General features: G+C 30.9%; 1 pseudogene; it reads left to right on the forward strand.

Moving 5' to 3' along the window:
- The first annotated feature begins 1,182 nt into the window (after nucleotides 1-1,182).
- On the forward strand, nucleotides 1,183-6,985 carry LOC21397074 (annotated as a pseudogene).
- Nucleotides 6,986-12,461: the final 5,476 nt, after the last annotated feature.

Here is a 12,461-nt window from a genome sequence, read left to right on the forward strand (position 1 = left end):
TCTCATTATGCGAAATACACTCATTCAATATCTCACCATATTAATAGTGCGGAGAACACCGTTCCATTCTAGATGGGAATGACATGCATTAATAATGTTTTAATTAAAGATTCTGAACTTTAATTAAATTCATTATGAATAATATTTTTGATTATTATCTTTAAACATTATCATCTCGTATATAACACTTATATACAATATTTAAGGTCACATAAATAATCATGAAATTTTCATTGATATTCATACAATATTCACAAATATATACACATAAAAATGATGAATAAACTCTTTTATTAAATAAATAATAAATATCTTATTACATCTTTTGCTTCTAGGACACCATTCTGAATAGTTGTATGGTGTTGCGTTTGGTGTGTTAAAATGAAAGAACGAGGGAGTATTTATGAAGAGGGTGACAGAGGTCTGAACACTCATTTCCGTTTGGAGTAAGGCTATCAGCTCCCTTTCTGGGTTTGATAAAGAGATGTCTCCGAAATGAAATGGAATGTTCTAGAATGGAGGAAAATGACAGTGGCTTGTCGGAGCATTCCTATTCGGAGGAAAGGTGTCAGATAGTTTTCTGAGTTTGACAATGAGACTCACCAAAAGTAGAATGAAAGGTGTAAGATAGTTCGCCGAAATAAATTTTAATATGACTACTTATCATCCATATTTAATATCAATAAACGTGTACAGTGAAAAATGAGCGTGTGAATTTCCAAGATACCAATTATGATTAGTGGTGTATAATTTACGTCTATCCTTGTAACCAAAAAAAAAAAAAAAAGGAAGCCACTCGCAATTACATTGGAAGTTGAATCGGGGCTGGTCAATTTTTTTTTTTTTTTTTTGGGCTAGTGAAAGGGGTCTGTCGCAACTAGAAACTTGTACCTTATCCTTTTCGCATATAATATAATATATTATTATTTAATGTAAATTTTTCTCAACCTCATCACTCCGAGCCCTGTATAAAAACATGCCAAACTTCTAATTATGTATTCACGCAGTATACTTTGCTCAACAAAAGCTGAGAACAACATATATAAAAGGTACGAACGTAAGATTGCTTGGCTTATAAGATAGATATATATATATATATATGCGCTAATTAGCAGTAGAACTCCTCTTTCTTTATTTTTCCGGGAATATTATTATACATCCCTTTTTTCTTCCACAGCAAGAATGGTGGTGAGCAGCGCAACTTTTCCTCCCAGCATTGTTCGGCCATCTGGGTATTTGCAGTACCCACCGATTTGGCACTCCAACTACGTTCAATCAATCACAAAAAAGCTGGTATGATTGTTTGGCCGTTTTTTTTCTTTTTCTTTTTAATCATTCTTAAAACTTTTTAAGATGAGAAAAATAAATAGTGTGTTTAGAACTCGTTTTAAAATAATTTTATTTTTTTATAAAAATAAAAATGAAAATATTTTTTATTTTAAACAGAAATAATTTTTAAAAATGTATTTAGTAGTTTTATCAAGATATTGTTTTCAGTATAAAAAACTTATTAATGTTTTTCTTTCTATTCGAGAGAGAAGAAAACGAAACTAAAAAATGAAAAATGATTTTTAGTCGTTTTTCATTTTTCTCTCATTTTACACTAAATCAAAAAATCGTTTTTATTTTTATTTTTAGTCTTTAATTGTGTTAACGCCGTTTTAAAATTTTTTTCATTTTTTCATTTTTAAAAAACGGAAAAAATAAAAATAAGATCAATTCTTAGTCAAAAGTATTTGATTTCAATTTTCTTTAAACAAATATTTTAGGTCATTGTCAATTGTTCAAATCCTTCCAGAGCAAGAATGGCGGTAAACAGCACATCTGATGAAATAAACAGTGTTCGGAAATGTGGGTATTCCAAGTACCCACCGATTTGGCACTTCGACTACGTTCAATCAATCACTAATGAATTTGGCGAGGTAAAATTTAGTGGAAATATTTTTCTTTCCTAAGCGATAAAGGAGATAATTAACAATTAATCAAGGAAAAAAAAAAAGGAACCCCTCCTCCTAATAACAATGACAACCGGTTTTTATGACTACGGTCTCGTTTATTTCACCGATTCGAGTTTTTAATTTTAGAACAAGTCACATCTTAGCTCGAATTGAAAACTCTAATCCGTGAAGTGAACGAGGCCTACATTTTCATTTTCCGAAAGAAATTCTGTATTTTTCCTTTGAAATACTTTTTATTTTGAAGTTCGGATTTTGGACTTTAGGTTTTTTATTCAAATCAAGGTTTGTGTTTTGTTATGATGATTTAGTTTGTTTAGGTTTGAATATAACCTTATTATGAGAAGAATAGTCTCATCTTTTTGCATTTCAATTTTTACCAAACGAACTGACAAATTAGATCATTAATATAATTTAGAAATCGTCAGAGATAGATGAAATATTGCCAAAAGTATAAGGTTAACAATACGTTTAATAAACAATATGGGGAAGCTTTTTGTTATGATCTCTTTTTCTAAAACCAAAGAGTTCGATCGTGTTGCTGCTAGTTGGCTTATTCATGTATTTAGTTTTTTTTTTATTATTATTCAATTTAGGGTATAGAAAACTTCTACTCTATATCTTGCAGTGAGTAAGGTGTGGAGCAACAACAAAAAAAGATAGAAATTAATAACCAAAGTTACAAAGGAATTAAATAAACAAAGTAATTTTATTTCGATCTGAAAGGAATTAATAAACAAAGGAAGAAGAGAACATATACAAAATAATTTTATTTCGATCTGAAAGGAATTAAATAAACAAAGTACTTTAATTTATATATAAAGTACTTAATAATTGATAATTATTTAGCAAATAAAAATTAATATATTAATAATATAATAATAATGAATAGATTATCATTAATGAGTACATTAATAATTAAACTATATATATAATAAATTAATATGCTAAATAATAAAAAATAGTAATTAGTAATTAATTATAAGTAACGCACTGATATTTATTAGATTATACGTAATTATTAACTTTTAGTTACATAATTAAATAATTAGTTAATTTATTACTAATATTTATTTAATATATTATTATTTGATATATCACATGATTTTTTTTTTATAATTATTCTTTTTATAATGATTAATTACTAATTATTAATTAGAAATTAATAATTAATAATGTAATAATATAACTTTGTTGATAATCATTAGTAGTACTATACTGATTTCCACATAATCTTAAAGTCAAAGTTGTTTTTGGGCTGCTTCTGATTTTGACTGTAAATCTTCAAAAATTCTTAAAAAAATCATTTTTCATGGTTTTTATCAAACACTATTATCAGCGGCTAGAGAAGTGATTTTGGACTTCAAGAAGCACTACCAAACGCACCTTATATACATCTTTTCCATTTCCATAATAATTAAAAACATTCTTTTTACTGCAATATATTGCTTCCTTGTTTCTCTTTGACTGTTTTAGGCACGTTTATTTGATCCTATAATTTGCATTACTTCTTATGACATTCGATTTAATATATTCAGTAGAAGCTCTTACATAGAAATTGAAAAAACTATTGGTTTAATTCTTAAAAACTATAGCTTGTTTGTTAAGTTTTTTTTTTTTTTTTTTTGAAACAATTGTTTGTTAAGTTTTAAATTTTATAATATCAAGTCATTTGATAGTTATTTTGGAAATTTTCAATTATTTTAATTAATAGGAAATATGCATATATCTAATTCAAGTTTACTTAACAATTTTGTTGGAAAAAAGTATATTTTCAATCCAAAATAGAAAAGAAAAAAGCACTAATTATTCATAATAAAATGTACGTCATTGCATATGTTTTTATTTTCATATACATTTCTGAATCCTCCACGTCTTTGAAGGTCGACAACTTTTTAAAGTAGTAGTACTGTTGCTTCTGTTAATTACGATCAGAAGTGGGTAATTTCTAATTCTAATTGCATGCAGAAAGAAGTTGACGCGATCAACAATCTGAAGGACAAGGTACGGATGACGCTTAACGAAGAAATTAGTGATCCTTTAGTCCAGCTTGAGCATATCGACATGCTGCAGAGGCTTGGATTATATTATCACTTTGAGGATGAAATAGACAACATATTAAACGCTATATACAACAACAATGATCTTGGTACGGGTAATTTATATGCTGTGGCTCTGAAATTTAGACTCCTAAGGCAACATCGATATTGGGTTCCTCAAGGTATGTACTGTACTAGGCATATATACATACATACATACATACATACATATATATATATATATATAACTCGATCATAACATTAATTTGTAATGAAAATATAAATGGAACTTCAGAATAACAATTAGAAGAAGAACTAATTTACCAAACAATTGGTATAAAATTTTATCTGTGTATTTTCTTAGGCAACTTTTCAAGCAACAAAACAAAAAAAAAAAAAAAAAAAAAAAAAAAAAAAAAAAAAAAAAAAAACAACAACAACAATGTGACCAACAGTGCTAAAATCTTTTTTTGAAAGATAATTAATTATCTAGTAATTTTCTTTTTTTATTAATAATATTTGTTGGAGGAATTAATACTATGGGATAGTATTAATTTCAATGGAGTGTCAAAACCTATAGTTCTTGGGATGTGCTAGCTAGACCTCCTTGATATATATTCTTTCTCTCGCTTGTTCATTAAATTAAAAAAAAAAAAAATTATGGACAAATGTCGTGACTAATATATATGTGCAATTTTTATAAATGGCAGAGGTCTTCAATAATTTTAAGGATGAAATGGGAAATTTCAAGCCATGTCTACGTAACGATGTCATGGGACTGTTATCTTTATATGAAGCATCCTTCCTTTCGAGACGCGGTGAAATAATTCTGGATGTAGCAAGAGATTTTACAACAAAACATCTCCAAGAATTTGTGAGACAGAAGGAATTAGATGAAAATAATTATCTTTCAATGTTAGTGGGCCATGCCTTGGATGTCCCACTACACTGGAGAGTGCCTAGGGTGGAGGCCAGGTGGTTCATTGATACGTACAAGAGGAAAGAGGATTTGGATCCCACTTTCATTGAGTTGGCCGTGTTAGATTTCAACGTGGTGCAATCGGTGCATCTGGAGGAAGTGAAACAACTCTACAGGTAGGTTTTTTTTTTTAATCTTTTTCTACGGGAAATCAGGGTTGCTAATTATTTGTTCATAAATTAGCACGTATAATAATTAGTATATATAAAAAGTACATAAGATTTGATTAGGGTAGTTTCCTGATTCAAATCAGATTCAAATATAGAGAACATTTCCTAATCTGAAATTCAAACTAGGAATAAATCTATACTAGGAAACTAATTAAATTGTAAAATATTCAAATACAAATATTTAATTTCTCTTATAATAAGAACGTTATTTTCTTGAACACATTAATTTAAATGCATCAAGGCACAATAATAAAAATTTTAAGGGTTATTCTCACCGGTGCTCCTCTACTTGAATTTTAACAATTTTCACCTCGCTCCGTTAACTTTGAATTTGATTGATCACTTAACCATTAATGTTGTTAAAATTTCCACTAAAAGCAGATAGAAAATTTTAGAACTCAGGGACAATGTGAGAATGATACATCCCAAAGTTGAGCGATGAGAATATCAATAACAATAGTAATGAAAACATAATAATAATAATAATAATAATAATAATAATAATAATAATAATAATAATAATATGAATGCATATTATAAATTGAGAGAAATTAATGAATTAGTAGTATTGTACAGCCAGTTCATTTTGAGAGGTACCAAAAGTCATGTGTTCTTTCCTTTGTTTGGCACACACACACACACACACACACACACACATATATATATATATATATATATTGTAAATTGAAAGGTGGTGGACGGACATCGGCCTTGCAAAAAAGATGAAGTTTTCTAGGGACAGGTTGGTGGAGAATGCCTTGTGGAACGCGGGAGTGCTGTTTGAACCACAGTACGGGTATTTGAGGAAAACGGTTACGAAACTATTCATGCTCATGTCGATAGTTGATGATATATATGATACGTACGGCGCATTAGATGATCTCTTGGGACATGGATGCAATGGATGCGCTACCAGAGTACATGAAGATATGTTTCCTCGCTGTTTACAATTTTATAAATGAATTGGCATTTGACGTTTTACGAGAACAGGGATTCCACATTATTAAATACCTAAAAAAAGCGGTATGCATGCCTGCTTAATAATTAATATTTAAGTATTCTGTTTACACACGTACGTACGTACATCCAGCTAATTGCATATTTCTTTAATATTATTCTTTTAACATTATTTAAGTTTTTTAATCATTTTTCATTTATAATAAGTAATGTATACGTAATATCATGATCTGCAACTTTTTTCAGTGGACAGATGTTGTTGAAAGTTATTTAGTTGAGGCCAAGTGGTATCACAGTGGGACTACGCCACCCTTCCAAGAATACATTGAGAATGCATGGATTTCAATAACTGTACCCATGACATACTTGGTTGGCTACCTTTGTGTCACAAATCCAATACGAGAAGAGGCCTTGGAGTTTTTGCTAGAGAATTCAAGCATAATTCGCGAATCATCATTGATTCAACGATTAGCAAATGATCTCGTTACATCAACAGTAAGTCATCATGTTATAGTACTACTCTATATATATATATATATATAATATGTACGCGTGTTTGTAAGTAGTTTTTCCCTTTCTTTATTTCAGTTTGAATTAAAAAAAGGAGACGTTCCTTCATCAATTAATTGCTACATGCATGAATTTGGTGCTTCTGAAGACGAAGCACGTCAACATATAAAGTTTTTGATCAATGAAGCATGGAAACAGACGAATGAAGATCAAGCTGCAAAATCTCCCTTCTCCCAAAAGTTCATTGAATTTATAATTAATGGGAACAGGATGACATTGTGGTTTTACGATGGCAGAGATGGTTATGGTGTTGAAAACATATGCGAAACAAAGGATTGTGCCTCTTCATTTTTTTTCGAGCCTATTCCCTCTTAAAGCTACGATCAAAACGATTAGCATCAGATGAAGAATGATTCCCTCAATAAGAAAGATGCTATAATGTTCCAAAGTACTATAGTTTGTCATTTTTGATTTGGTCTAGTGCCGCGCTCAAGATTTCTTGTGATGGTATGCTTTTGTTGGGTGGCTTTTTCTATTTTGGGTTGGCATTTATTATCACACACAAGATATTGTTGTATTCGGATTTATCTTCGGATTTTATTCTAAGACTTTTTAGAAATAATTCACATTTACTCTGATATTGCTTTTGTTTTAATATTTCAAATATCTCGCAACATGTTTTACTCGTATATTTTATGCTTGGTGGTGTGGATTTTATTCTTGATCATTTTCGAATTCGACTCCGTTGTCTTTACAACTTTCACATAAATAGGAAAAAAACACATTAAAACTTTTAATTAACAAAGGTTCAAAACCATTGTGATGTTCAAACAAAGAGCAAAAATTAGAAGAACAGAAACAAGACAGTTTTTAATGGGGTTCAGCAATTTTGCCTATGTCCACGGATCAAGATATGTTTTACATTTCGTTCACTGATGTTTTTACAATGAGTTTCTTTATGAGTATAAATATTAGTGATTCTCTAAATACACAGATCAATACAGGTTATCTAAAAACTGTCTATAATTTCTTACACACTATAAATGGAAGAATCATAATCATAAATTACAATAGTGAACTCAAATATTTCAATAATCCCCCTCAAGTTGGTGCATACCAACTTGGAAAGTAGATATAGTGACAGTAGATCTTTGATAGTACTCTTCAACAACGCTCTTCATTGTAATCATCATTTCCCAGAGCTTCACATGCTAGGCTCAAATTCACATGAGCTTCACAGAAAAGAATTTAATTTCAAAAAATTCACATGTCAGGCTCAAATGAGGTTCACAACACAAGCTTCAATTGTGCTCTTCAATAACACTTCAGGAGATCAATTTCATGTGTTAGACTCAAATTCGTACGAGTTTCACAACACTTAATTAAATTTTTTTTCAATGGACAATTCAGTGTTATGCTCAAGTTTACATGAGCTTCATAACACTATGATAATTTATCAATATTTTTTATTCATTTTCTCTCTCTCTCTCTCTCTCTCTCTCTCTCTCTCTCTCTCTCTATATATATATATATATATATTTTTATTTAGTTTTTTTGCTAAGGAATTATTTTTAGATTTTTTACAAATGGTAATCTCTCTCTCTCTCTCTCTCTCTCTCTCTATATATATATATATATATATTTAGTTTTTTTGCTAAGGAATTATTTTTAGATTTTTTACAAATGGTAATCTCCCGAACACCAGGCACCACAACCATTTCATCGCATACTCATTTTTCAACCATTCAATTCTTTCTTCTTCAGATTCTCCTTTTTTTCTTAATTGTAGAGGTCTGATTCAACAATTAAATTTATTTAAAGGGTCAATGGCCGCTTCCAAAAGTCGATTACGTTGGTGAATCGATTTGGGTCTATTTGAGTTGATATACCATTTGAACGAGAATGTAAACTGTGAAAAAATAAATGAACACACAATCGACTTAGAGAAATCCTAGAATTTTTTTTTTTTTTTTACTAAATAAAGCCTTTAAACTTCCTCAAGGAAAAATAACATTTAGGCTCAACATAATTATTAAAATTCATACCGTGAAATAAACTTAAAAAGTCTAAAGTATTCTTCAAATAAAAACCACCATAAACCAAAGTTCCAAAACAATAAAAATAAAAATTTAAACTTTATTTAAAATTAAACACTTTCATCCCATGATCGTTTCTCTCATTTTTCCATCATGCGTAGCTCTCATCCGCTTCAAGATTCTCTATGCCTACATCTTACCCTTTACTTTTTCTGCAACATGAATTAACTTATATGAGCAAAGGCTTAGTAAGACACTTAAATCTCACAAACATAAATGAACATTTTTATTCATCAAACAATAAACCTCATCATGAGAACATATATTTTTGAACAAATTTTAACTTTAAAATCCATCATATATTGGGGCTCTGTCACTGGTCGACCGGTTGTAACATGTAGTGCGTGCTGACGTGGCGAAACCGACTCTGTATGCGAGATAAACTTTGGAAAACCTAATTGTTACATAAGTATGACTTCCTAAACACTATAAAATAGCCCAGTAAGTCACATTATTCATTAGATCACTTGAGAGACTTTTTGGGGGATATTGACAAAAGATTCCTGAGAGGAAAAATTATTTAATTCTCAAGAACGATTTTTTCTTTGGCTCTCTTGTGGTTGGAAGAAGTTCAAGAATACTAAAGGGAGAGTGAACGATGTGTGCCCACCCACACTCCGATCGTGAAAATGAGAATAGTAAAGAAGACCAGTTAGTTGATACTCTTCCAGTCGCTGTTTGGAACGCTTTGATCAATCAGACATGTAGTTTCCTAAATCTCATAAAGGTAAGTTTTAGATCTTTAGTATTTATGTTATATAGCATCATGAACATATTCTTGATCAGCTTTGGAATTGATTTAAATTGTTTAAAATTCTGATGCATACTCGATGCCATTTTTTCCAACAATTGGTATCAGAGCCATGGTTATTTGTTCATGATTATGCTGTGTACATAGATTTGTGATCTAAAAATATCTCCTTTGTGCTTGAATTGATATTTTAGAGAGAGAGCACTCTAGCATTTCTATATTTTTTGTTATCATGGATATATGGTGGATGAATGATTAAATAATTATTATTAATTATTATTTATAAATTATCAAGGGTTTTTGATTATTTAATATTTACCGGTTGTAGTTCCTTAGAGTTTAGAATGGTTGTATAGGAATTTTTTCTTAATGATGTAATTAGATATACAGTCTATCATCGCCGTTAGGGTTTATTTTATTTTCTTTCATAGAAATTTTGTAAACCGGAAACGGTATAGGAATTTTTCATGTAAAATTTCTTGGAGGAGATTTATCATGGATCTTGAAGATAGATCTTGAAGATGAAGGATGTAAAGGTATCTAATTTTTCTTAGTTTATAAAATTATTTTGTGTTTTCGAATAAATTGAAAAACTGTTTTGATTTCTGTTTTTTCAGATTTTGGTGACAACTTTTTGAAATTGTCAAAAATCTGAAAAATTCTAAAAATCTGAGTTACTGTCCCACAGGTACCGGTGGACCGGTTAGTGTAGGGCCGGAACGGTTAGTGTAGGGCGGTCGGCCGGTTGAGCATAACTACTCTGTCACCGGTCGACCAGTCTTAACATGGCAGTACACAATTTTATAGTTTTTTGAGATTTTTTCAAGAAAACATGAGAAATAATTTTATGATAACCAGAATTTGATCGTGATGAAGATTTCAGGGACAACCGGGGAAGATTCAAGATGAAAGATTGATATATGTTTCGATTATTCTTTGTAATCTTTATTTTTTTCTTTTTTCTATGATGGAACCATGATATTACAGTTATTATTATTATGCTTGTTGCTTAGCTTAATTACTTTGTATAATTGCATATAATATGTTTTACTATATGTGTGATAACGTGTCATGTAGAATAGGGAGTGCCGCTCATTAAAATTATTCATGCATATTTTTAACATAAAACCTTGTTTTCTAAAAGATTAAGTGGGTGAGGGTTTTTGAAGAGAAAACCCATGGCCTCCATCATTGGTCCGCAGGTAACACATGGTGATACTAACCTAGGAAGGGATTCATTATGTACCGGTGTTGATCTCTGAGAGGATAATTTATTTGAACATATTTTATGGTCGCACGCCCCTAGGTGACAATTATAAAATATGGATCAAATAGTTGAAACAATGGTTATACACTCAAGATTGATTTAATTATTAATCTCCATTAAGAGCTCTGTTAATTAAATTAATGGCCAAAGAAAATGATTATCAATATGTATTGGACAGAAATTGATCCGGATGGTATATATTGATCAGAAGGGATCCGTGTTCCCAATTAATATTTGCATGATCTCCCCTAGGAGACTTACAAAATTTGGAGTTGGGAATTATCATTGTAAGGTTGTGATTCTTTCAAGGTTTTGACACACAAACATATAAGTTGTATTATAATAGGTATATATGTTTGATGACTAAATATTTATGCAAGTTTGCTTATACTAGATATATGAATGTCTATTGTAGCTCAAAATGTCTGCTAGCACATTATCATCGATACTTTATAAACACACTTTAACTGGCGAGAATTTTACTGATTGGAAAAGGAACCTTAAGATCGTCGTAACCTTTGAGAAACTGAATTTCGTATTGAATACACCTTGTCCTCCGGAGCCACCTATTGATGCTCCTAATGAGGTTTTCCTAGTGTATGAACGCTGGAAGGACTGGAAGGACTCTGATGATATGGCTCACTATTATATGATGGCGAGTATGTCCACTGTGCTACAAGCACAACATGAAGATTACATAACTACTCGTCAGATTATGGATAATCTTGAAGACATGTTCGGCGGTCAAGCCGCTAAAAAATGTCAGGAAGTCGTAAGTAACCTCATTAATTGCAGACAGATGGCTATGTCTTCCATAAAGGAACATATGCTGAAGGTGATGGGCTATTTGGCTAACGCTCAGTCCAATGGGGCCGACATCGATGCTGAGTCTCAATTGATCATGATCTTTGAGACTTTGTCGAAGGAGTATATTTCGTTTAGGGCAACATTCAATTTAAGCAATAAACAGAATATAACCCTGACAGAATTGATGCAAGAACTCTAAAAGTTTTAGCAGATGATCAAGGGGTCAACTATTGTAGAGGCCAACTTGGCTGAGGCATCTTCCTCCAAACCCTCTCTAGGGAATGAAAATAAGAAATAAGGAACCAAGAGGGAGAGTTCTTCAGTTCTGCCAAACAGGGGCAAGAACAAGAAGAAGAACAACAACCTGAACAAGCTCAAGTGCTTTCATTGCGGGAAGGTGGGGCACATGAAAAAGAATTGCAAGGACTACCTAGCCTCTAAAGGCAAAGGAGGTAAGTGTGATTTTTTTATTGTTAAAGCATGTCTAGTTGAGTAATCCAATGACAACTGGGTCAGATTCTAGAGCAACTAATCATGTGTGTATTTCTCTGCAGGGGTTCAAGCAAACGAGAAGTCTTCTAAATAAGAGCTTCACGTTGAGGATGAGCAATGAAACTCTAGTGTTGACTGAAGTAGTGGGAGACGTCCATCTTTATTTTGATAGTTATAGGAATTTATTTTTGCGAGACTGTTTTTATGTTCCTTAATTTAAGATGAATCTTATTTCTGTTGCCTGTTTATTTAAGGATTCTTATTCAGTTTCTTTTAATAATAAAGTTGTGATTCGTAAAAATAAGTCTTTTATCTGTGATGGGTGGATGCAAAATAATCTATATTTTATCAAATCTAAGATGGACTCACTGCTGAACACTGAAGTTGTTAATAACTCTAAAAGGCTTAAAACTTCTCACTTTAATGAGACATATCTTT

This window comes from Morus notabilis, unplaced genomic scaffold (assembly GCF_000414095.1).
Source record: "Morus notabilis unplaced genomic scaffold, ASM41409v2 Scaffold49, whole genome shotgun sequence".
Classification (NCBI taxonomy): domain Eukaryota; kingdom Viridiplantae; phylum Streptophyta; class Magnoliopsida; order Rosales; family Moraceae; genus Morus; species Morus notabilis.